Source organism: Phoca vitulina, unplaced genomic scaffold, assembly GCF_004348235.1.
Source record: "Phoca vitulina isolate PV1807 unplaced genomic scaffold, GSC_HSeal_1.0 scaffold1, whole genome shotgun sequence".
Classification (NCBI taxonomy): Eukaryota; Metazoa; Chordata; class Mammalia; order Carnivora; family Phocidae; genus Phoca; species Phoca vitulina.
Window position 1 is genome coordinate 36,133,040 of NW_022589704.1, and position 27,701 is coordinate 36,160,740.

Sequence of the window (27,701 nt, forward strand, 5' to 3'; positions counted from 1 at the left end):
CTAATATGCTGCAAAGAGTCCATGTTCTCCAATATGAAAGGTAACAGAACAAAATCTTTCTTCCTCTACCTGTGTAAATCCAAGATTGGTTAAAACACTCCAAATTACCTACCATATCTGCCTTTTGCTACATATAGTGACTTCTAATCTCCTAAAACTGTTGTAAAATAATATGTGGGAATGCTTTGAGGGAGTAGTCAACAAATGTTACATGTTATTAGTAATTTAATAAGTTTTTCTAATAAAAAGAGCATGTATACCATGGAACTGGCAAGTAGAAGGATTTTTCTTTTTCATTTAGAACTGCATCTAAGTCTGCATAAACAAAAACAAATTACCACTTCCTTTGTCTCTATACCATTTGAACCACAAAAACTCACCTACCCATGTACTTCATCTGCTAATATTTTGGTTTTATATCCTGAGTTAAAATGTGAGATCATTCTCCCCCAATTTAATTTTTTTGACAGTGAATATTTATACTAAATTTAAATTAAGTGTAAAAGAGCAGATTGATAAGAACACCAAAAACCTTGTAGATCAACCAATAACACCAGCTGTCCAAATTATTCTACAGCATTGCAAAGGTTCCTCTAAACTGCATATTTATTGCTGGATACATTCCATCCATATGACGTACAAATTTGAGATTTATACTTTTAAACATAATAAGATGGAGTTCTGCCATGCCTACTGGGTGATAAGTAAATGCATACACAACCAATTTGGTTTAAATCTCAGTCCATAATATTTTTGCATTAATCTTAGGCCATACGACTTTTTTTTTTAGATCAAGTACTTATAATTGTAAAATGTACAATCTCTTTCCTATATACTTTCTTCTTAAGGTTTCATAAAAACCTCAAGGAGAAATATGAGAAATATAACAATATCACTTCTATTTCATGCACTTGTAGAATCTGATAAAACAAAGGCATTCATTTAAACAATGGGTCTAAGTAATGCTTGATTGCCAATAATTGAGTCAATATGTAAAATGTGTCTTCTAGGGTCTTTACTATTCCTCCTATAGCCACAATAACTTAAATAAGTTATTAGTGGCTGAAATATGCAGAGTAATATCACAATGCATGCATTCATCACACTTTGATTAAGAGAAACCTCACTAATTTTTACAAAATGGAAAATGCTGGGCAAAATTCGTGGGCAAAAATCAGTTAAAGAATATTTTAAACAAATTCAGTTTTATTTATTTCAGATACATTAGGCTAGAAAGAGTTTCAGACTTGTCAATGGACAAGTCTGTTTAATTAGTAAATATGTTTCATTATGTAAATGAGGGCTTCTCAAGTGCTGAGAGGTAATCTGTTCACTTGATCCTTTACATAATCTATATAACCTGTATGATCTCTGTTTATACCACCTGAGAAGAAAGAGTAAGGAAGGTAAATGTTAGCCTCAGTGCTGAATTATCCCTAGTTCAGAATTTAAGAGTTTACATTGAAGTTTTACTATCCTGACAGATAATCAAGTGACACACCAGGTGTTGAGAGTGTTGAGAATTCTAACTTCAAATTTTCTGCATTAGTATTGTTGCTTGAGAACATACATATCATGCTCTTCATCTTGCTCAAGGCTAGGCTTGTTTGATGGTCAGTGATTCCTAGGAATTCAACTAGGAAGTTAATATAGTTTTAGTAATACACCAGAATCTTTCTATTCATAGATTTACAATGCTATTCTATATTTATTACCTTAAAACATACCCTTTTACAGAATGTTTTCATGAGTAATATATGCTAAATTGCTATTTCCTCTGACTTTGTCTTCAGCCAGTTTTTATTTCTACAAAGTGGTCACCAAAGTGGAATGGCCAGAAGCCAGGCTGTGAGCAATACAATCTTGTTCAAAAAAAAAAAGAAAGAAAGAAAATTAGATATGCTACTTGTATACAGTTTTATTTAGTCCTTTAAACTTTTCTCTCTTGTGTGTAGGTTTAATGTATATAACATATTTGTATAGTACTGTATGTTTATTATTTATAAATATGTAAGTTGAAGTCCGTTGAGGGTACCTGCTTAAATATTTATTTTATGTAAAGAGGTTTAAGGATGACTAATCTAAGGGTTTTCAGATGTTGCATTCATATTTCCATATTTTTTCACTTATATGTATTTTTTAATGTTATTTCCTTCCCTAAAAGACAATAAGATGTTTGCTCGTCAGGCATTCAGACATGTCTTTTGCCTTTGCTGGCCTAATACACTGCCTACTTTAGCAAAAGTTGGATTTTTTTCCTTTGTTTGCAAATAATAAAAAATAATAATAAAGTGTCATGAACTCTTGATGGCCTAAGCAGTTTTTTTAAGGTCTTTTTTTTTCAACATGATGTTGACTGATCTACTACGACTTGAAGTTCATTTTTCAAGTTGTGAACCAGATTTTAATTTCTACTCTGAGAGCCTTGTGACCTGATGGAAGTGGAAAGGCTACCATGATTTGTTCCTTATTGGCCTTTATTGAGTCAGCTAGTTCCCAAGACTTTCCACCCACCCTCATGCAATGAATATGCATTGTTAATCTAGCTGTAGACAATATTTGGTGCATATTATTGTTCTTGTTGTTCCTGTTGATGTCATTTTTATTGCTATAGACTTTTGACTTATAATAATAATCACAAAATGAACAGAAGCCAGAGCTGTGTAACTAGAGACTTTTTCTTTTTAACAGCTATTGTTAGCTCTGGGGTGTAACGTGTAAGGTTCAAACCTTTTCCCAAAATAACATAATATAACTTGCTAGAGGCATGATTAGACTCAAGAAAAGTTTTCCTTTATTTGTGATTTGTAATATAATAGCATTGTATTTGTTTAAGGTGGGTAGGAAGTAGATGTGTTTAGGAGTCTGCTCTGTATCAGGACTTCCTCTGTCTTTTTACTACTGTATAAGACAAAGCCTGGCACAGAGTAGGCATTCAGTAAATAATGAATGAATGAATGAACAAAAAATAAAAATAATTTTATTTAACAGACTTTCATAATAAAAACTAAAGCTCTTTTGAATCATTTAATACTATAGGCTTTGCTTATCATTGAATGGTAAGAGTGCTGAATTCGGTCCTGGGAATGGAAAATGTATCTATAAGATAATATGTAAGACAAAGTAATTTGCATTTAGTGCTATATTTTCTGGATATCATTTACTAAAATAATTGATATAAAGGAGGTTATTTAAAAACAAATTATAGCAAATTGAAATAAGAGCTAGATAAAGTAAATAATACAATAATGTATTTTAAATTCAGATTCGTAGTTGCTCAACTCTAAATTATCTAAATATGTATTGAATAGTGCCAAAGATGATACCATTGGCCCACTCCCATGAAGGCACGGGAATTATTTTTCTGTAAGTAGTGATAGATAATGATGAACCATATATGTTGCTTTGACCTTCTTCCCTTTGGGGCCAATGGCATACCTTTTGTAGATGCCTTAATAGAATTAGCTCTACTCTGTGCTATAGCAAAGCACAGAATACAGCTAACTTTTATCTCCAAAGACCAAAATGATCCTCTGGCCTCATTGGTACCACTCCCTAATCAATTGAGCTAATCTTCTATAGGTTGTATAAACCTGAACCAATAATAAATGGAAAATGAAAGAATCACGAGATCTATAAGTTTATGACTTGTGTAACTTTTTCCTGCTTTAAATACTGACATGATCATAATATTGCTTATCTTGATAGAGGTAATTGAAGGTCAAGACTGTTACTGGAAGTTTTAAGGAGTGAGGTCATCACAGTTTACTCACACCTTTATTCTTTTTTTTTTTTTAAAGATTTATTTATTTGAGAGAGGGAAGGGAGGTGTACAAGCAGGGTGGGGGAGGGCCAGAGGGAGAGGGAGAAACAGACTCCCCGCTGAGCAGAGAGCCCAGCACAGGGCTATACCCCAGGACCCTGAGATTGTGACCTGAGCTGAAGGCAGAGATTAACTGACTGAGCCACCCAGGTACCCCTCACACCTTTATTCTTATTTCTGACTTTAGTCAGTATAAGTGAAGTTCATTAGGCTTATTTAGATTCTTTAAGTTGGTGTTTCAAATAGCTGGGCTTATATTATTCTTCACTGTTATCAGGACCCTGACCATAAAGCCTAATGAGTTTCTGGTTTTATCTCTTGAGAAATTATATTAAGAAGAAAAACCAAACTAAACACAACTGCTCTTAGAAGTTGGATATTTATGGGGTGCCTGGGTGGCTCAGTTGTTAAGCGTCTGCCTTCGGCTCAGGTCATGATCCCAGGGTCCTGGGATTGAGCCCCGTGTCGGGCTCCCTGCTCGGCGGGAAGCCTGCTTCTCCCTCTCCCACTCCCCCTGCTTGTGTTCCTTCTCTCGCTGTGTGTCTCTCTGTCAAATAAATAAATATAATCTTTAAAAAAAAAAAAGTTGGATATTTATGGCACTTTTATTATCTTTTTTTTTTTTTCTTTTTTGAAGCTCTGTGAGGTTTTATGATTACTATTATCATAAAATTTAGCACCTTTAGGTCCAGAAGTAGGGGCCATCTCAAGCTTGGTCTAAATAAAATGGAGTCTGTTCAAAGAGTCACATCTTTTACCATAAAGTAGGTATGTATTACCTTTAAAAATTATAGCATCTTACATTTGGGGATTTATAATAGGTTTTGGCAAGGTTAACTACTTTTTTCTAGTACAAACCTTATATGAAAAAATATATATACAGGGTGGAGAGCAGAAATGCAGTATCTTGAAAGTGACTTTGCTCAGTGAACCTGTACCATATCTGAGCATTCAAAAATTGGTGTTACAATGAAGCCTTTAAAAAATGTTTTTCTGAATATGAAATCCAGTGATTAACTTGGTATCTTCAGTCATATGTGCCAGTTAAGTTTTATTTTATTAGGTTGTATATTACAGAGCTCAGAGACTGTTTTCAAGTCTGTATACCAAGATAATATACACTAACTTGTGAAATTCAAGGTGAATTTTATAAAAACTGAATTTCCTTCCCTTCTAAAGCTCATTTTCTAATATTTTCTAAAACATTTTTTTACTTAACTGTTTATAAAATAAAACAAAAATTTTAAAAATTCCTTTTATATTGAAGTAAGACATGTTTAGAATATAAATGGTATTGAACTACATACATTAAAATATGGTGTTGATATTTTTAGTAAACAAAAATATAGATAAGCTAAATGGGTAGTTATTTTGATAGGGTCAAAGATTAATTATGTTTATTTGGAAACTGCTTATAATATTACTTTGGATGTATGAAGCAACAAACAAACAAAAATAAAATTAGATTCTTTGTGCGGATCTATTCTTAGAGGAAATGTGTATTTTTCCAGGATTCTTAAATGTTTATAACTTGGATGTCTCCCAGTATTCACCCTTTTTCCATCCCTGGAACATCAATCACTTTCCACACGGCACCTGGACCTGAAATGGTGCTTCAAATTAATACATGTTAAAAATAAAAATTTTAAATTTAAAAAAGTTACCCAAATGCTTACTTTGTAATAAGAGAGACAAAAAGAGAAAGATCCTTATATGTCTGTATGATTTTTCTCTCTAATCTGACTCAGCCCTGCCAGAACTACATTAAAACCTTCACATTCATTGTAACTGATGAGTTGCTCTTTTTGGTGATGTAGCTATGTGGTTTCTTACCTTTTCTCTGATAAAACAATTGTGATTTAATTTTTCCAAATATGTTACTATTTAATAGTAAGCCTAAATGATTTCTAAAAATAAATTATATATTTTTACTTCACAATTTTAATGAAACATTTGGGCAAGCAGAATTATTCAAACCCACTAGCTGTGCTCCATTTTTTGAAGATCATAAATAATTTTTTTTTCACATGGACCTGCTTCCTTTTCTTTACTGGTTTAAAGGATAAGCCTATGCAGTAAGATTTTATCTGCTCTCTTATGTAGAATTGATCTGCTTATTTTTCGTATTCCTATTAGAAACAAAAGAGGAGAATCACACTAAAATTGGCTCATATTTCTTATCACTGAATCTCAGGTCTTCTTCTGAGTTGATCCTCAGGAAAATAATCAATGCTACGGTCCTACAGATTAACTGCTTAGTAAAAACATTGTTTCATAAAGCTATTTTTGATCATATAGATGTTTAGTATATTGAATGATTTCTCTTTGAAGTTAGTAAAGCTAGCAGTGCTTTTATAGATAATGATAAAACTGCTATTAAAAATAATAAAATGCCTTGAGAATATGACAAGTGTTAACACTAAACAGAATAATTGATATTTATTGAATGCTTGCCATTTGGCAAATATTTTTACATATATTATTGTACTTGTTTTTCATAAGATTGTTTCAAAGTTAATGTTAGCATCTGTGGCTTTACATATGAGGAAACTAATAACCAGAAAGGTTATAATTTTTTCCAAATCATACAGCCAGGAAGGAGGAAGCAGGACTAAAATTCAAATCTTGAATTGTTATGATACGTGCTCCATGCTGTGCTCTTCCCATTGTATCATGCTATCCATGGATTTGATTTGGAAATCATCTAGTTCAAACCCTTCGTGTTTACATATGAAGAAACTGAGGCACAGATTCTTATTATGACTTATACATATGAAGAAACTGAGGCACAGATTGTCATTATGACTTATCCAGAAGCTGGGGCTGTGAGAGCATTTTCTACTTTGCTACCACGGGGTAGACTTGCCGCGAACTGCAGGGACTGAGTGACTGAACGAATGGATGGACAGAGTATGATGATGGGAGGCTTACAGTCAATAGAACACTAAACCAGGAGCCAGGAAATGAGGCTCTCTGCCTGTTCTTTTATGACCCATGTGACCTTAAGCATGTCGTGTAACTTCTTCGTGGCTCTGATTCTCCATTTCTATAGTGGGAGTCATAGTGAGCTTCCTGCCTTAGAGAGCTATTACAAAACTCAAATGAGGTAACGTATTTGAAAATTACTTTGCAAATTATGGAACATTTTATAATGTAAACCATTTAAGATGCCCAGTAGTGTGCATTTAAGAGTACATAGTTCCAAACACACATAAAACGCAGTAAACTTGATGGTGTAAGCCGTTCAGGGAACTATGTGACATACTAATTAGTCTTCACTGGGCCAAAAAACTGTGGCTGGCTGCTGCCCAAGTCAGTCCGGTTTGGATACCAGACAACAGAAGGTGATGAAGGTACTGTGTCTGGTGGTTCAGGGCATCCCCAGAAGTTAAGATACCTGGCCCCGGTCGGACAACTTCCATTTTTGGCTAATACCATGAGGCTGAGATTCTAGTTTGAGGGGAGCAATCTGCATTCTCCTATACCAGTTCTGGTGCATTTGTGCAAACAAAGAATAAAAAGTCTTCTCATCAGTGCATCTAATTGTTCTTAATGTAGATCTTCAAAGAGCAGTTAATTTAGCTAATTTATCTGCTTTTGCCAGGTAGAATCTTTACAATTCTGCAAACAGGAAACAATGGATCAGCAAATGTCAAGGAGATAAAGTTAAGTGCTTTGACCAAGGATGGAACATGGGGCAATTAAAGACTAGTATCTAGAGAAGATTGGACAATTAAGGACCAAAGAATAATTTATTCACTTTCAGTTTAATGAATAATGCATTTTTTCTTTAAAAGAACATACAGGTCTAGGAAGATGATGTTTTATGAAGTCCCCAGAACACTAAACTTGAGCTTTGAAGATAAAATCCTGCCTTAGAATAACTCTTATTTCAAAAGTTTACCATGTATTACTCTCATTTTTCCTTCTGGGGTAATCGTTGGGGAGCGGGCCAGGCAGGTGGCACCACTATACCACCAAGATATTGGGATTCAGGGAGGCTGTGCATTCTGCCTAATAGTGGAGAAACAGCAGGTGTCAGAGCTTGGTAATTTTGACCCCTAACAACTATTCCGTGCCGCTTCTTGAAGAAAAGGAGAATTTAAAACTGGCCTTTACATCTTCCACATGGAGGTCATATTGATAAATCTGGTAACGACTTTGTGGGTTGCAAGCTGAAGATAGAATATTTTTTAAAGTCAAAACCATATCAAAATGGTTTACCAGTTATTTTTATCTCAGATTCAAGCCACAACCCCCTTTGAAGCCAAAGGAAATTTTTAGTTTAAAGGGGGGAAGAAGGGGGCGCCTGGCTGGCTCAGTCAGTAAAGCACGAGACTCTTGGGGTTGTGAGTTTGAGCCCCACATTGGGTGTAGAGATTACTTAACAATAAAATCTTAAAAGGGGAAATAGGAAGTAAAAAGTCTAATTCTTCCCAGCTCAGACTGCAAATAGTCTCTCTTCTAACCTAGAGTATCTTCATGTCCCCTCTTGTCTAGCAGGATTGTAGAGAGTGTTGTTTTTGAAGTTCCATCAATCTATTAAACATTAGACAGAAGGTTTTAGGAAACAGGCCATGTGTATTGTGACGTACAGTCCTGGAAAGAAAAATGATCAATCTGTGTATTTGCCTTTTAACTAGTTGTAGACAAGTTGGCCACGTCCTTGGCACATTAATGAATTCTGTCATATCTCATCTCTACTGCTCTCTTATTATATGAATTCAGATCTGTGTTTGGCAATAAAAATAAAGTCACTGATTTAAGTGTCTACTTCCAAGCTAGGGCTCATGGTCCCTAATAATCCACACACTGACTACCATAAGGAAAAGAATAAGTTTTCTGATGTGATTTGTAATATGTAACTTGAACTAGATTTTAAAAGGAATTTTCTGTCTCTTCACAGAGATTTATTTTTGTAAATGTTTTCTTCCAGCTAGTATGTGATCCTACACCTCTATTGAACTACTTTTCCTTCTTGTAAAAAAAGTTACAGATAAATGAAAGAAATATAGGGGCTTTCTCATCTATTCATGGATAGATTTAAATACTTACCAGTACCAGAACTAGTATGTGGTGGATTTGATTTTTTTTTTCCAGTTTGTGAGGAAGTGATTGAAAATATGGCCCACAAGGCACAACTATATTTTCTCCCACAGTATCTCTCCTTTGAAGGACCTTTCTAGAAAATAGGTCTACTTTTCTTAGCATCTGGTCTCTTTTATCTGGCACATTGGTTCCTGGCTCCTTTTTATCTAGGACAGCCTATTTATAAATCAAGTATAACCACTCAGATCTCTCAATTAGTAGCCCCAATCCCATATTTAAATTAGTCTTTAGGATATGTACAAATTCTCCCTAATCACATGTGTTAAGAATTTAAAGGCCTTTTTCATTCATGTCAAAAGAACAAAGAATAAACAGGGCATTTAAAGAATAAGATCTATACACTATTATTTTGAAGTGGCAAATATGTCTACACTCTGAAATATATGTGTTCATTCAAGCAAGATATTTCACAGTGTTACAAAAGTATTCTGTGTTGCTTTTGCTTTTTAATTTGGATTCTGATTTTTCATTCTCTCACTGTGAACCAACAGTAAGAGGATCACATCAATAGTCAATCTGACTGACATTCAGTTTTATTTTCCTGTACTGTGAGTTGCAAAATATTTTGTGTTCTTAAATGACTACATTTCTGTTGTCATTTTTTGGTCTGAAGGGTTGTTTGCCCTGGGATGATTTTCATTAGTTCATGGCTTTAAGAGCTATTTACTAGAATGCTACCATGTGTTATATATACTTGCCCTAGTTATGGTGGGTAGAAGTTCTTACCCTCCCAAACAAGACACTTTTTTTCAGGGAGCAACAATGTATTGTGTTTCATTGTACACATGTTCCCATTTGAATGTATCTGAAAGTAGGATGCATCTTAGAATTCATGTCTGCCAGGCACTACTGGCCGGGGTGCAGCGGTGAAATGGATGGCGCTGCCTGCAGATGCATGAAGAGCAAAAGCACCAGAATCAAAACTTGCTGCATTGGTGTTCAGTGGCTGCAGAGAAATTGCACGCGATCGTGGAATGGTCTTCTAATTCCTAGAAACAGGAGGTTTTGAGCAGAGGCTGGACGGGGTGGGATATCATGTGGTTTAGCAGTGTTCCCAAAGGGGAGGTTTTAGTCTGTGCTTCTCCTAACATCTTGGGTGAGAATGCTCTGATCTGTTGGAGGAAGGAAAAAAAAAAAAATCTTTTCCTTCTCTAAGCCTATTTTAAAGCACTGAAAAAATAAAGATAAATTAATATTTCAATACACTATCTTATCATTCTTTCAGGCTAAAAATGCAAAGCAAGAGTCCATAGTTCCTCACACTTCAGAATTACTCCATGATGTAGATATTCCCCAAAGGGAAATTGAACTTTTCACAACATATACACTGAGTATTTCCACTGGGTATATATTTTCACTGAGACCATACCAGAGCATTCAGATAAGGAGGGCACGTTCTGCACGGAGCACTGGGTGTTATACGCAAACAATGCATCATGGAACACTACATCAGAAACTAATGATGTAATGTATGGTCATTAACATAACATAATAATAATAATAATAATAAAAAGAACCCCAAGTTAGTAAGAAATACACAAACAAGACCTTGTTGTTAGAAGAAAGTTCACCAAAAAATTCAATTTGTTTTGGCTGGCAGATTATTCTAAAATTTTGCAAGTTGAGTTGTTACCAAATGTCAGAGGTGAGTCTCCTTCCCTGTGCCAATCTGCGGTCTATACGGTGAGTTGTATGTCTCTACAATTCTTGTGGATGCTCAAAAGTAATCTAAACTGAAAGCATATTTTCACATATACTGGCTTCAGACAATATATAGACTTGATTTTTAAGTGAAGCCCAAAGTTATTTTATTTCCCTAAAGTCTTTACGTTTTTATGATGGGAAGTTTAACATGTTACCTTTTTTTCCCTTCAAATTCTCTTTTAAACTGTGTTTGGAGGACTGCAGCAGCAAGCAGGCTTTCTCCCCAGAGAAAACAAACTTTGCTACTCAAGTCACTGCTGATGGCTTATTTATTTCAGCCCTGGTGTGTAATCTCATTGGCACTTAAATAATGATCCTGTCTTTGAATGTATGGCTTTCAAGCCTTTATTTTATGCATTAAACTCACAGTTTTGTTTTATCCTTGACATTGCCATTGATTTGGTAAGAACTTTCAGTATTTTTTTTAATAAAACAAACAAAATCCCACTTTTAGTAAATCCTGCGAGCTGTTTCAACTGCCTACAGTGACGTTATCAAATGATAAAACCCAGAACCTTCTAGAAGGCAGAATACCTTATAAAACTAAAAAACAAAACAGCACACATGAAGCCTTTAGCAATCACTTCATTGAACATAGTATAACACCCAGAGTCATTCTGTAAAATTCTTCTTTTAAAGCTTTTATTTATTATGTGATTAGGCAAGCCTCTCTCTCTCTCTCTCTCTCTTATTTTTCTTAGATTTTTGAGACAGCTACATGATGTATTGAAAAAAAAATGTGGATTTTGAAATCAGGAAAACCTGGGTTCAAGCTCTGGCTACAATATTTACCATTACTTACATTTAAAAAAATTACTTATTCTTTGGTATTTATACTATAAAATGGGTTCAATGGTACAAGTTAAATAACAGTAGACAGCACATAGCAGATACTAAGTAAATGTTTTCATTTACCTTCTCCTCTCAATTTTTTTTATAATTAAAATGTTTGAGCATTATAATCCCCATGAAAAATTAATTTTCTTCCCATTAATTGAAATAATTTAAGTAATGGAAACTGGTGGAATATGGTAATTTAATAGAAAATTATATTAAGTGACAAAATAAACACAAACACATTTCAATTAAAGGGTAAAGAATTTGGAATGATTATCCAAATTGTAGCTTAATATCAGTACCCAATCATCTGGTAGCTAGCAACTCCTTAATCAGTTTCTCTTCAAATCCTATTTAAATGCTTCTGAAGACACAGAAAAAGTGACATCAGCACCAAAAATGAAGACTTACAGCTAAGCTAGGGAAATAATTTTGAAGAGATTTTCATCAACATAAAGCCAGTGATGCTGCACTGAGGGTAAGCCAGGGATTTACAAGAGCTTTTTATTATGGAGCAGCCCCATCTAGCTTGAAAAATGGAAGGAAAACATTTTTTCCTTCTTATGCCCTCTGCCTCCTGGATGAGTCATGGGATATATTGGCATATAATTAGAAACAGTGTAATTGGCCAAAAATCTGAAACCAATGAAGGAACCTATGGTGCATCCACATGATAGAGCATTACATGGCTATCGATGTCATATTGCTAGTGAGATAGTTGCATTTGATTATTAGGAGCCCAGTTTCTGCAGTTAGCCCTGGGATTGAATCCTCTCCCCATTACTCACCAAACCAGGTATCCTTTGTACACTGTCCTCATCTCTGAAATAGAGATTAAAGGCAAATGATGTCATAGGGTTTTTTAGAACTAAGTGATACGATATGTAAAAAGTGCTTCTCTCAGCATCTGACACAGATTAAGGCCTCTATAAATTTTTAAAGTAGTTATTATCCTTGAAAATGTAAGAAATATTCATGACATAAAATTAAATAAAATAGAGTACACTGATGTGTCGGTGTGTGTGTATAAAATAACCTCACACATGCATGCGCATATGCACACATCAGAATCTTAACAGTGTTTATTTTAGGCAGTAGAATTATGAGTCATTCTTCTTTGTAATTCTGCATACTTCTAAAATTGTCAATAAGAAATGGATATTACTTTTAGCATCAAAAAACCCAAATTAATGTATAAAGGTTTCAAAATATAGTTGATTTTATACAAGGCCTACCTGACTCATAGTAGACACTGAACAAATATTTGTACAATGAGTGGGTAAATGAATGAATGAGAGCTAGTTAATTCTGTGTCCTAAAGTAACCCTGATAATCCTCCTAAAGCATGACTTTCATCCAGAAAATCTGCTCACAGACTTTCAAAGACTCACTTGAAACCAAGAAAATGAGTCCAGACTCTTCCAAGAATAGCATGCAAGGTTCTACATAACCCGACTGAAAATCACCTTTGCTTTTTTCCTCCAACCATTTCACCTCATTTTCCATGTGCTACAGTTCAGCTAAACAATTTACCTCTTCCAGTCACCTTTGTCACCTTGGTTTCATTCTTCCTGTCACCCAGACTCCCCTACCAACATCTTTCCAAATTTTGAGGCCCAGGTCAAGGAGCTATGCCCAAATCCAGAGCAGAATTAATTTTATTCTTTCTTGTGTTCCCATAGAAATGTATTTGTACATTTTAAATACCATTTGTTCAAGTTTAGCTACATTATTTCCCCCCTTTTTACCGAAAAGTAGAAAATCTGTCTCCTCTTAACCCGTTGGGACAAAAGTTGAAAGGGTTCCTCACTTTGTATATATAATCTCCTGTTGAAAACAATTTTATTTTGTGAAAACATGTAATGGTGAAAATTACAAAGGTACAAATGAGTATGGAGTAAGTAGGTATATAAGTAAAATTATGGCACCCACACTCCCTTGTTCCCTAGCACCCAGGATTTTACATATTTTTCCAGAGATACTCCATGCCTCTAAAAGAATATACATATTTCTTTATTTTCAACATATAGGTAGCATACGTCACTCATTCTTCCTGCACTTTGATTTTTAGATTTAACAGTGTATTTGGGAGATTGTTCTATATCAGTATGCTTCCTTTTTTATGGTTGCATAGCATTTAATTATATAAATATACCAAAAAACAGTTAACCAATTCTTTTGATAGTTATTTAGACTATATTCACTTCTTTGCAATTATGATGTGACAATAAATAACCCAGCATATATGCCATTTCACACATATGAAATATAACTGTAGGATAAATTCCTAAATGTGAAATATTCATATGCACTTTGAATTTGCATGAACTGCAGAATCAGCTTCCTTAGTTTCAAAACAACTCTGTTTCCATTTTATTAGGATCCATTAAATTATGGATTAACTTAAGGATAATTGATATATATCTGATGTTACATTGTTCGAAGTAAAAATTATACATGTTGTCCATTTGTTTAAGTCTACATATTCTTTTTCTTATAAACCTTGCATATTCCTACATATATCATTGTTTTTGTTGCAGTTGTGTGATTCTACTTCCACTATATTTTCTAACTGATTGGTGTTTGTATAGATTAAAGTTACTGATTTTCATGTATTAATTTTAGGCCCAGTGACTTAGTGAGTTCTTGTTGCTGATTTTTTCTTACATTTATTTGGTAAACAATTACATCATCTACAGGTTTTATTTTACTTTTTTTTTTTAATCTAATTTTTTGGCTTGTACTTCTAGAATGTGGTTAAGTAATAATGGTATAGCAAGTTGAAAAAAAATCTGTTTTTTTTTCTGACGTTAATGGAAATGCTTCTAATATTTCCCACTAATGATCATCTTAATGCTGGTATGAGTAACATATATTCATATTTTATTATTTTTTTTTTACTGTCATATCTTTCCAAAACCTTATTGAGCTATATTTAATGTACTATAAATGATAGTTGACCCTGGAACAACATGGGTTTGAACTGTGCAGGTCCAGTTACATGCGGATATTTTGTAGTATAATACTGTAAGATTGTAAGTGTGTTTTCTCTTCCTTTTGATTTTTTAAATAATGTTTTCTTTTCTCTAGCTTACTTTATTGGAAGAATACCGTGTATAATACATATAACATACAAAATATGTGTTAATCAACCGTTTATGTTATAGGTAAGGCTTCTGGTCAACAGTAGGCTATTAGTAAAGTTTTGAGGAATTAAAAGCTATAATGGACTTTTGACTGTTCAGGGGATCAGCATCCCTAATCTCCACATTGTTAAAGGGTCAACTGTACCTGTATTTAAAGTGTACAATTCAATGATTTTTAGTATATATTCATGGAGTTGTACATCTATCACAGTTTTAGAACATGACCCCAAAAAGCAAGTCCATACCTTTTAGCAGTCACTGACTCCCCCCACCCCATCCCACTTAGCCTTTAGCAACCACTAATCTACTCTCTCCATAGATGCCTATTCTGGCATTTCATATAAAATGGAACCATACAATATGTGGTCCTTTGTGATTGGCTTATTTCATGTAGCATAATGTTTTCAAGGTTTATGTGTTACAGCATCTCTCAGTATTTCATTCCTTTTTGTGACTGATTTATATTCCATTATAGGGGTATAGTACATTTCTCTTATCCAATCATTAGTTGATAGACAAATGTGTTTCCATCTTTTGGCTATTACGACTAATGTTCCTATAAACATTGGTGTATGAGTTTTTGTATGGAGTATATACATGGGAATGGAATTGCTAAGTCATAAGATCACTCTGTGTCTTACCAACTGAAGAACTACCAGACTGCTTTCCAAAGTGTCTGCACCCTTTCTCATTCCCATTAGCAGAATACAGAGTTCTGATTTCTCCACATCCTTACCAGCAATTGTTATCTGAACTTTTTTTTTCTTGTCATCCTAATAGATACGGTATTTCACTCTGGTTTTGATTTTCATTCCCTGATGGCTGATGATGGTGAACATCTTTCCATGTGCTTACTGACCATTTGTATATCATTTGGAGAAAAGCCTATTTAGATGCTTTCCACATTTTGTAATTGAGAAATGTGTCCTTATATCATTGAGTTGTAAGAGTTCTTTATTCTAGATACAAGTCTCTTATCAAAGACATTATTTGCATATATAATATTATAAGTTACATTTTAAAAATATATTTTCAGCCATTCTGTGGCTTGAATTTTTACTTTCTCAGTGCTGTGTTTTGAAACACAAAAGTTTTAAATTTTGCTGTAGTCCAGTTTATCTGTTTTATTTTTTTACTAAGTGCTTTTAGTGTATCATACCTAAGAAACCATCAACTCAACAAACCCCAAACAATCCAGTTTTAAAAAGCCAAGTTCTCAAATAGACATTTCTCCAAAGAAGACAAAGAGCCGTGTAGTGTAAGTGCCTGACATTAAGCTTTTGATTGCCAGTGCATCCATTTCAAAGACAACCATCTCAAATAAAGGCATTTCCAGGTGTATGACTCAGCTACTAGTAAAACAACTAGATAAGAAACCAAGCCATCCCACCCATGAAATTTCTTTTTTTTTAGAAAGCAGTGGGTAACCTAGATAACTTACTCTGTGATTGACCCCACATTTCCCTTCCCACACCCTAATTCCATGTCTTATACTTTTTTTTTAAGATTTATTTATTTATTTTAGAGAGAGAGAGAGAGCGTGAGACGAGTAGGAGGGGCAGAAGGAGAAGGAGTGAGAATTTCAAGCAGATTCCCTGCTGAATGCAGAGCCCAACTTGGGGGTTGATCTCATGACCCTGAGATCATGGCCTGAGCCAAAACCAAGAGTTGGATGATTAACTGTGCCACCCAGGCGCCCCTATCCATGTCTTATATTTTAAATATGCAATAAAGAGTGAATCTGCAAAATCCTAAGCACACTTCCCTCAGATTCCAATAAAAGCAAAGCCCCAGCACTGTTCTTTTTCTCTGTCTCTCTCTTTCTCTCTGTCTCTGTCTCTGTCTGTCTGTTTGTCTCTCTCTCTCTCTTTCCATGACCTCATTGTGTGGCCTTGGGTATACCATGTACCCTCCAGGATTTGTGAGTAATCTTTTTTTTTTTCCCCAAATTCTCTGATGGTGGTTGTTGAGGTGCCTTCTTGCAGTCTTAATAAGAACTGCAAGGGCCAGTCCAACCACAACATTGCGCCGGTTAGGGAGATCTCTATGGGGGGCCTCACCACAAGTAGTACAGGCCTAGGTGAGTGCCTGAGGCATTCCTAGCTGATAGCATTACTATCAATAGGCTGAGAGCAACCCAAAACAGACCAAAAAACACGTGAAAAGATGCTCAACATCATTAATCATTGGGCAAATGTAAATCAAAACTACAATGAGGTACTGTTTCATACCTACTAGGATGGCTACAATTACAAAAAATAATGATAATAAAACCAAAATGGAAAATAAGAGGCTTTGGTGAGAAAGTAGAAAGAATTGGAACCTTGTGCACTGCTGATGGGAATGTAAAATGGTGTAGCCACTGTGGAAGACATTTTGGTGATTTCTCAAAAAATTAATCATAGGATTTCCATAGTCTGCTTAGTCTACTTCTAGGTACATATACAAAAGAATTGAAAGCAAGGACTCCAACAGATATTTGGACACCATTATTCATAGCAGCACTATTCATAATAGCTCAAAGGTGTAAACAACCCAAATGTCCATCAATAGATGGATGGATAAATAAAATGTAGTAAATATATTGCAGTGGACTATCATTCAGCCACAAAAAGGAATGAAATTTTCATATATGCTACAACATAAATGAACTTTAAAAACATTATGCTCAGTGAAATAATCCAGACACAGAAAGCCAAACATTATATGGTTCCACTCTTATTAGGTCCCTAGAATAGACAAATTTATAAACAGAAAGATACTAGGGGCTGAGAATGGGGAATTGTTATTATTTAATGGGTAAAAAGTTTTTGTTGAGGATAATGAAAAAGTTTTAATCTAATCTAGATGCCTTTTCTTTTCTTTTTTTTTTTTTTTTTTTTTTTAAAGATTTTATTTATTTATTTGACAGAGACAGACACAGTGAGAGAGGGAACACAAGCAGGGGGAGTGAGAGAGGGAGAAGCAGGCTTCCCGCGGAGCAGGGAGCCCGATGTGGGGCTCGATCCCAGGACCCTGGGATCATGACCTGAGCCGAAGGCAGACGCTTAACGACTGAGCCACCCAGGCGCCCCTAGATGCCTTTTATTTTCTTGCCTAATTATCTTGGTTAGAACCTGCAGAAATATGTTATAGAAGTGGTAATAGTGGACATCCTTGTCTTATTCCTGATCTAAGAGGGAAAGTGTCCAATCTTTTACCATTAAGTAAGCTGTTAGCTGTGGGTCTTTCTTAGATGCCTTTTTTTTTTTTTTAAACAGATTCAGGATGTTCCCTTCTATTCCTAGCTTATTGAGTGTTTTTACCACAAAGTGTTGGATTTTGTCAAATGCTCTTGCTGCACTTCTTAAGATGATTACACGCTGTTGTTTTTCCTTTCTGTCATTCTGGTGGCATGGTGGATTATATTGATTGCTTTTCAGATATTAAACCAACCTTGTATTCTTGGAATAAATACTTGGTCAAGATGTATAATCCTTTTTTACATGTTGCTGGATTCATTTTTGTTAGTATTTGTTGAAGATTTGACCACTGAATTTTAGAAGTTGCTTTTTTGAAGTATCTATGTAGATGAGTATGGATTTCTTCTTTGAGCTCTTAATATGGTGAATTATATTAATAATTTCCTTAGCATACAAACATCCATTTGATAGGGATGTATTATTTTAATATTCAGTTGGGGTCACTTTGCCAATATTTTACTTATTATTTTTGTATATCAAAATTCATAAGCAAAATCAGTAACTTTTTGCATTGAATTTTTCAGTATTCATACCTTTATATTAACTTTATTTAAAAATGTGCAACCTTCTGTTTTTTTTTTTTTTTTTTCTTCTTTTCCTAGACTCTAGAGCAACTTTAGTATTGAAATTTTTTGTTTCTTAATATGTTTGGGTAGATTCACCTATGAAAATTGCTTGTGTGGTCCTTTTGGTGTAGGTACTTGTAGTTGTGGGCAACAGGAGTTCGTAGCTAATAACCTAGGTTTTTATGAGTATTTCCTTCTCATCAACTAAGTTTAAATATAATACTGTATAATCTGTTTTGTATAACTATAGACCCTTTGCAAATATCTAGCATAATTATAATAAAAATTTCAAAATGCATTTATTTTTATTTAGAGTCGATACTATTTAGGTAGTAAATGCTATAATTTTTGTCTCATGATTTGTTAATAGTGACAGCTGCATGCAGTTTGTTAGTTTCAAGCTGGAGTTTAGCATATATTAGTAATAGAGGCCATATGAACAACTCCCACGAATCCAGGATATTGCCTTTCTCCTATTCACACGCCCCCAACTTAAGCAAAGATTATCTCCACAAGCCATTCAGGAAAAGCCACATGGTTCTGAAAATTACTCAATACTGGTGAAGAAGCCCTGTGTTGTTGTTCATGTATAAATTAAATTCTTAAATCAGGCTTCAGATTGAGAACAAAGAATTAAAATTATAATGCCAATGAAAAAATTTTAAATGAGAAATAAAGATGTAAACATTTCTTGCATTGATAATTAAGAGGCACTATCGAGGCAGAGCAAGATATACCACCCCTCTTTGGCATATTGATTATTTTAAGCTGGTTATTTTAAGCTGGTAGATATAGATGAAGTTCTGAGAACAGAGTGGAAGTTACTTTTGTAAGAGACATTTACATGCGTAAGGGAAATCTGCATTTGTAAGAGTCTTTCTGACTGTACCAGGGTGAAGAGGATGGCCAAATTTTTAAAAACACTTATCAGTGCAGTTTATGTGATAGACTCTTGGGGCACCTTGGGGCGCTCAGTCGGTCAAGCGTCTGTCTGCCTTCAGCTCAGATCATGATCCCAGAGTCCTGGGATCGAGCCCCTCATAGGGCTCCCTGCTCAACAGGAAGTCTGCTTCTCCCTTGACCCTCCCCCCCTCATGCTCTTTCTCTCTCAAATAAATAAATAAAATCTTAAAAAAGGAGTGATAGACTCTTATCAGTGAAAAAAAAATACATATGTGTGTGTGTATATATATATATATGCATACCACTTCTGTAACATTTTTCTGGAGGTTCTAACTAGGTAATTAGGCGATAAAACAAAAAGCATCCAGATTGGATTAAAACTTTTTCATTATCTCCAACAGTGGAGTCAATCAGCCGTGACTTAAACCTTACCCTTGTTTACTCCTTTTCCTGGTAATCCCCCATAACTGATATCCCATTCCCAACCCCAACATGTTTATTCTTTAGCTGAAGATGGTATTTAAGGTGATGGCTTTGGCCAGTTTGGAGAGTTACTCAGTTTTCCTGGGTCTCTCCCATGTATACAGGAGGTATACCTATTATTAAACTTTGTTTTTCTCATATTAATCTGTCTTATGTCAATTTAATTATCAGACTAGCCAAAAGAACCTAGAGGGGTAAAGGAAGAATTTTTCCTGTCCTACACTATATTGGAAGATCAAACTGATTTCCTTCCTAAGAAGTAATTTAAGACCAATCTCTGAAAGACCCTATTCATAGTTCTGTCAGGCTGTAAAATATTGAGCTTAAAATTCTGTAATTTTCTAATTATTTTTCTAATAATTTTGATTCATGCTTAATCCATTTTTTAAAAGTATTAATTTTTTCAAGCATATAACCTCAACATTTAGAAATCAGATTCTCAGTAAAGACATGCATGGTGGTTTCCAAAAAGAACATTATCAAGTATCTAAGAAGAGTGTTCCATGAACCTAGGCATTCAACAAAACTTGAAAGAATAGAAGCAAAACATTTCTAAAGCAGACTGGGCTTCCTGGCTTCTGACAAGTTTGACAGAAGCACAGAAAGGAAACTGGGATTTCACTCAAAGACTGGGTATCCAGAGTTGGTGAAGTAGGCTGGACAATCCTTTTTAGATTTGAAAGAAGCTGGAAAACTAAACTAGGAAAAGTCCAGAAGAAAATAACTGGATGTGAATATTCTGGTCTGGGTGGTACCTTGAGATATCTGAGGTGCAGATGTGGAACTTCTTGACAGGTTTGAGTCAAATTCTGAATGAGCAGGAGAGGTGAAAATATGTATGTAAGGAACCAATGATAAAAAGTTGAAATGACATTTGGTGTCCACTCTTCCCCACCATAGTGGGGTCCCCCCCCACCAAGAGTTGGTGTCCACTCTTCAACATTTTCCTTTTTTTTTTTTTTAAGATTTTTTATTAGAGAGCATGAGCCGGAATGGGGGAGGGGGAGAGGGAGAGGTAGACTCCCCATTGAGCAGGAAGCCCGTTGTCAAGGGGTACAATCCCAGGACCTGAGCCGAAGGCAGACACTTAACCAACTGAGCCACCCAGGTGCCCCTTCAGCATTTTCTTTTATTGAATTTTCTCAATCGTATGATTGAGAATCATAGCCTGGTGGTTGCCCTTAACACTTTAAAATATTTAGTTGAATTTTATTTCCTTAATTAATGTGACTTCAAATCATTTTCCTAAACAAAACAAGGCACTTAACATGTGTTTACTTCTCTACTTCCTTGTCACAACTTACCCTACCCCACCCATGCTATTCCTCTTGAACTGATGTAGTCTAGATTTTAATTATGCATAACTGTTTCAGTTTGATTATTGAAATGAATTTAAATTGTATACAACTGTGTCCTTTGTTTCTATAATCCAAAGTTTCCTCCTGGGTTCATTTTTTATTGTGCTCTAGTATATTCTGAAGTAATTCTTTAAAATGGTTTCTTGGGTGACCCATGCCCTGAACTACTGCTGTATTAAAAAATTATATTTTTCTTTCATATTGGAATGATTGCTTGACTACGTATTGAATTGCAAGTTCAAAGCCATTTTTTGTCAGAACTTTGATTCTAATATGCTTTACTATGTTCTTTTTTCTCTTAGGAATTCTGTTTCCAACATTATTTTTACTTTTTCTGCAGATAATTTTTTATCTCTTTCTTCCAAGATGCTTTCAGTGCTTTGTCTTTTTCTTGCTGTTTTGAAATTTCATTATGTATATAGCTAGGAGTGAATCTTTTCCATTCATTGAGCTTAACACTTGGTAGACCCATATAATCTGAAGATTTATATATTTAGGTCAAACATGTAGCTTCCTAATGTTTTTGGTATGTCCTTCCTCCATTTTTCTCTATTCTTACCTTCTGGAGCTCCCAATCAAAGGACATGAGCACTTCTGGGTTTTTCCTCTCAGTTTAAAATTTGTCTTTCATACTAGCAGTTTCTTTGTGCATATATTGCTATGTTCTTGGAGAATTCATCAGATTAATCCTTCAGCTTCACAAATTACTTTTTGATAGTATCAGGGCTGCCAGGAATTTTTTTTTGTAATTTCACTATTTTTAATTTCCAAAATTTGTAGCTGAGTTTTTCATTGTTGTTACATCATCTTGTATTTTTATAATTATATTTATTATAATAATTTAAACTCCTTCTGCCCTTTATTTTATTAACTGTTTCATCAAGTATTAGCCCTTTGATTTTTTAAATTAGATACTAATTTTAAGAGTGTTCTTTTTCCTCAAATATATTTGAGAATCATTGGTTGTATACAGATACTTGTAATTGAGATTCCCTATTGGCTCTGTGTTTGAATGCTATAAATGTTGTCAAGATTGTTTTTAATCTTCCCTTTAGGAAAGGATGGATATAGTAATGATAGGATTTACCAGTTACTTGTCTCTAGGATATGACAGATCTGAATAATTTTGGGGTGTTTCCAGCCACTCAGAGTACAACACTTCTTTAGCCTAAATTGTAATTTCTGTTCCAAATTTCTACTTGTTGCTCTGTAAAAATGGAAGAAAACAGTCTGATTCCTTTGGCTGCTCTTACTATGGCACCCCAGTAAATCATCCTGATACCATCCTAGGAGTCACTTTTGCTCATCCTATGTCACCTCTAACTCTATAGTGCCCTTGCATATGCTATTTCCTATCACCAAAGCCTTTTACTACACAGATGTGGGCCCGTGGATTGATTTTCAGTCTGACACTAATTACCTTTTCTCATTCCAGAATTGCTCATGGTTCCTGGGTCAAGGAAGGCACTTTTCTTGTTTTTCAACACTTAAACGTGTGTGTGTACTTACATATATATATATTTGTGTGTATATATGTATGCGGGGTAGTATTTGCATATATAATCTTACTAGGGTTTAAGGCTGTCAACATTCTTTTCTTTCATATTTATGTTTGTATATGTGTGTATATATATATGTATACATATAAAGTAAAAATATAAATAAATATTATTTTTTCTCTAAGGGTTTAAGACTATAAAGAAAGATGGGCTATATACTAAAATACATACATACATAATCTAAACTGAATCCTAGTTTTTATTTAATTTATCTTTTGATTTTTGTGTAGTTAACACACAATGATACATTAGTTTTAGGTGTACAGCTTAGTGATTTCACAAATTTATACATTATGCTATGTTTACAAGTATAGCTACCATTTGTCCCATTACATCACTCTTACAGTACCATTGACTATAGTCCTTTGGCTGTGCCTTTTATTCCCATGACTTAGTCACTCCATAACCAGAAGTCTGTATCTCCCTCTCTCCTTGACCTGTTTTACCTATCCCCCATGCTTCCTCCCTTCTGGCAAACATCAGTTTGTTCTCTGTATTTATAGGTCTGATTCTGCTTTTTGTTTCTTTATTCTTTTTTTTTTTTAATTCCACTTATGATTGGAATCATATGGTATTCTCTTTCTCAGTCTGATTTATTTCACTTAGCACAATACCTGCTAGGTCCATCCATGTTGTCTCAGATGGCATATCATCATGCTTTTATGGCTGCATAATATTCCTATGTGTGTGTGTATCATTTTCCTTATCCATTGGTCTATTTTTGTATACTTAGGTTGCTTCCATAGCTTGGCTATTGTAAATGATGCTGCAGTAAACATAGGGGGGCATATATGGTTTTGAATTAGTGTTTTCATTTTCCCTGGGTAATACCCAGTAGTGGAATTCTTGGGTCATATGGTAATTCCATTTTTAATTTTTTAAGGAAACTCCATACTTTTTTCCACAGTGGTTGTACCAATTTACATTCCCACCAGCAGTGTATGAGGGTTCGTTTTTCTCCACATCCTTACTAACACTTGTCATTTCTTGTCATTTTTGATTTAGCTATTTTAACTGATATGAGGTGGTATCTCATTGAGATTTTGATTAGCATTTCCCTAATGATGAGTGATATTGAGCATCTTTCCATGTGTCTGTTGGCCATCTGTATGTTTTTTTGGAAAAATGTCTTTTCAGATCCTCTGCCCATTTCTTATGTGGATTGTTTGGGTTTTTGTTTTGTTTTCTTTTATTTATTTATTTATTTATTTATATATTTTGTTTGGTACTGAGTTGTAGGAGTTCTCTAAATATTTTGGATATTAACCCATTATCAGAAATATCTTTTGCAAATATCTTCTCCCATTCAGTAGGTTTTCTTTTTGTTTTATTGATGGTTTTCTTTGCTGCGTAAAAGCTTTTTATTTTGATATAGTCCCAGTAGTTTATTTTTGCTTTTGTTTCCCTTGCCTTAGGCTACATATCTAGAAAAATGTTGCTTTGGTTGATGTCAGAGAAATTATTGCCTTTGCTCTTTTCTAGAATTTTTATGGTTTCAGGTCTCACATTCAGGTGTTTAATCCATTTTGAGTTTATTTTTGGGTAAGGTGTTAGAAAGTGGTCCAGTTTCATTCTCTTAAACCTAGCTGTCCAGTTTTCCCAGCACCCATTTATTGGAGAGACTGTCTTTTCCCCATTGTATATTCTTGCTTCCTTTAGGTCGTAGATTAATTGACCATATAATTGTGGGCTTATTTCTGGGGTCTCTGGTTCTGTTCCACTAATCTGTTGGCCTGTTTTTATGCCAATACTATACTGTTTTGGTTACTACATCTTTTTCGTATAACTTGAAGTCCAGAATTGTGATGCCTCCACGTTTGCTTTTCTTTTTCAAGATTTCTTTGGCTATTTGGTGTCTTTTGTGGTTGCATACAAATTTTAGGATTGTTTGTTCTAGCTCTGTAAAAAATGCTGTTGGTATTTTGATAGAGATTGCATTAAATGTGTAGATTACTATGGTTAGTATAGACATTTTAACAATATTCTTCTAATCCATGAGTATGGAATGATTTTCATTTGTTTGTGTCATCTTCAGTTTCTTTCATTAGTGCTTTACAGTTTTCAGAGTACAAGCCTTTCACTTTGACTAAGTTTATTCCTAGGTATTTTATTCTTTTTGTTGCAATTTATGATTGCAACAAAAAGAATAAATTTTTGAATTTCTCTTTCTTCTATTTCATTACTAGTATATAGTAACACTACAGATTTCTGGGTATTAATTTTGTATCCTGCCACTTTACTGGATTTTCTTATTACTTGTAGTAGTTTTGTTGGTGGAGTCTCTAGGGTTTTCTATGTATATTATCATATTATCTGTGAATAGTGACAGTTGAACTTCTTCTTTACCACTATGGATGCCCCCCCCTTTTTTTTCCTTTTTCTTGTCTGATTGCTGTGGCTAGGACTCTGGTACTGTGTTGAATAAAAGTGGTGTTAGTGGACATCCTTATTCCTGACCTTTGAGGGAAAGCTCTCAGTTTTTCATCACTGAGGATGATGTTAATGTGAGTTTTTCATCACTGAGGATGATGTTAATGTGAGTTTTTCATATATGGCCTTTATGTTCCCTCTAGCCCCACTTTGTTGAGATTTTTTTTATCTGGAATGGATGTTGAATCTTGTCAAATGCTTTTTCTGCATCTACTGAGATGAACATATGATTTTTTTATCCATCAGTTGTTGATGTGATATATGAAGGTTGATTGATTTGTGAATATTGAACCATCCTTGAATTCTTGGAATAAATCCCACCTGATTGTGGTGAATAATCTTTTTAATGTATATTGAATGTGGTTTGCTCATATTTTCTTAAGGATTTTTGCATCTATGTTCATCAGGGATGTTGGTCTTTAGTTTTCTTTTTTGTGTGTGTGTGCTGTCTCTGGTTTTGGTATCAGGGTAATGATGGCCTGGTAGGATGTATTTGGAAGCTTCCCTTCCTCTGCTATTTTTTGGAATAGTTTGAGGACAATAGGTATTAACTATTCTTTAAATGAGTGGTAGAATTCACTTGTGGATCCACCTGGTCCTGGACTTTTAATTTTTGGTAGTTTTTTGATTATCAGTTTAATTTCATTACTTAAAATCTGTTTGTTTAGATTTTCTATTTCCTCCTGGCTCAGTTTTGGAAGATTGTATGTTTCTAAGAACTTGTCCATTTCTTCTAGATTGTCCAGTTTGTTCACATAAAATTTTTTGTAGTATTCCCTTAGTCTTCTGTATTTCTGTGTTGTCAGTTGTTACGTTTCTTCTCTCATTTCTGATTTTATTTATTTGGGTCCTTTCACTTTTTTTCTTGTTGAGTGTGGCTGGGTTCTCTGTTCTGTTCAATTTTGGTTTGTCAATTTGGTTTATCTTTTCAAAGAACTAGCTCTTTCTGCTCTGATCCTTATCATTTTTTTTTTCTTTTACTCACCTTGGGTTTTATTTGTTCTTTTTCTAGTTTCTTCAGGTATAAGTTCACATTGTATATTTGAGCTTTTTCTTCTTTCTTGAGGCTTCTGTATTGCTATATACTTCCCTCTTAAACTGCATTTGCTGTGTCCCAGAGATTTTGGACTGTTGTGTTTTCATTTTTATTTGTCTCAGGTATTTTTTTTCTTTTTTGATTCCTTCTTTGACCCATTGGTTGTTTAGTATCATGTTGTTTAGCCTCCATGTGTTTGTGTTTTTTCCAATTTTTTTCTTGTGATTTCGAGTTTCTTAATCTTTCCTGTTGTGGTCAGAAAAGATGCATAGTATGATTTCAATCTTCTTACATTTAGTGAGGCTTGTTTTATGGCCTAATATTTGACCTATTCTGGAGAATGTCCCATGTGCACTTGAGAAGAATGTGTATTCTGTTGTTTTGGGATGGGCTGTTCTGTATTTATCTGTTATGTCCATCATAACAGATAATCTGAAATGTGTCATTCAAAGATACTGTTTCCTTACTGATTTTCAGTCTCAATGATCTATCCACTAATGTAAGTGGAGTATTAAAGTCCGCTGTTATTGTATTACGATCAATTTCTCTATTAATATCCATTAGTATTTGTTTTATGTATTTAGATGCTCCAGTGTTGGATGTGTAGATATTTATAATTGTTATATCCTCTTGTTGGATTGATCCCTTTATTATTATGTAATGCCCTTCTTTGTCTCTTATTATAGTCTTTGTTTTAAAGTTTGTTTTTTCTGATAAAAGTATTACTACCTCAGCTGGGTTTTTTGCTTCCATTTGCATGGTCAATATTTTTCTATCTCTTCCCTTTCAATCTGTATGTGTCTTTAGGTCTGAGGTGCACCTCTTGTAGGCAGCATGTAAATGGGTCTTGTTTCTTTACCCATTCCACCACCCTCTGTCTTGTGATTGGAGAATTTAGGCCATTACATTTAAAGTAATTATTGATAGTGTATTCTTATTTCCATATTTTAATTTGTTTTCTGGGGTTTTTTTTTGTTGTTGTTGTTCTCCTTTGTTCCTTTCTTCTCTCTCTCTTTCTTTGTGATTGATGAGTTTTTATAGTGTTATGTCTGTCTGGCTTTCTGCTTTTTTGTGTATCTATCATAGGTTTAGGGTTTGTGATTATCGTGAAGTTCATATATAACATGCTAAGTAAATAGCAGTCCATATTAATTTGATGGTGATTTAAGTTCAAATACATTCTTTAAAAAAACAAAACAATAACAACAAAAAAACCTTATTTCTTTTTCCCTTCTCCTTCTTCCCCCTTTTACTCCCTTCTCCATGTCTTATGTATATGTTGTCATATTTTGCATCTTTTTATTCATAATTTTCTTATGTCTAATTATGACCATTTCTTTTCCACTTAAATCCCAAACATTTCTTGTAAGGTTGGTTTAGGAGTGACAAACTCCTTTATCTTTTATTTGTTTGGGAAACTGTCTCACCTTTAAATCTGAATGATGACTTTGCCAAGTGGAGTATTCTTGGTTGTAGGTTTTTTCCTTTCAGCACTTTGAATATAT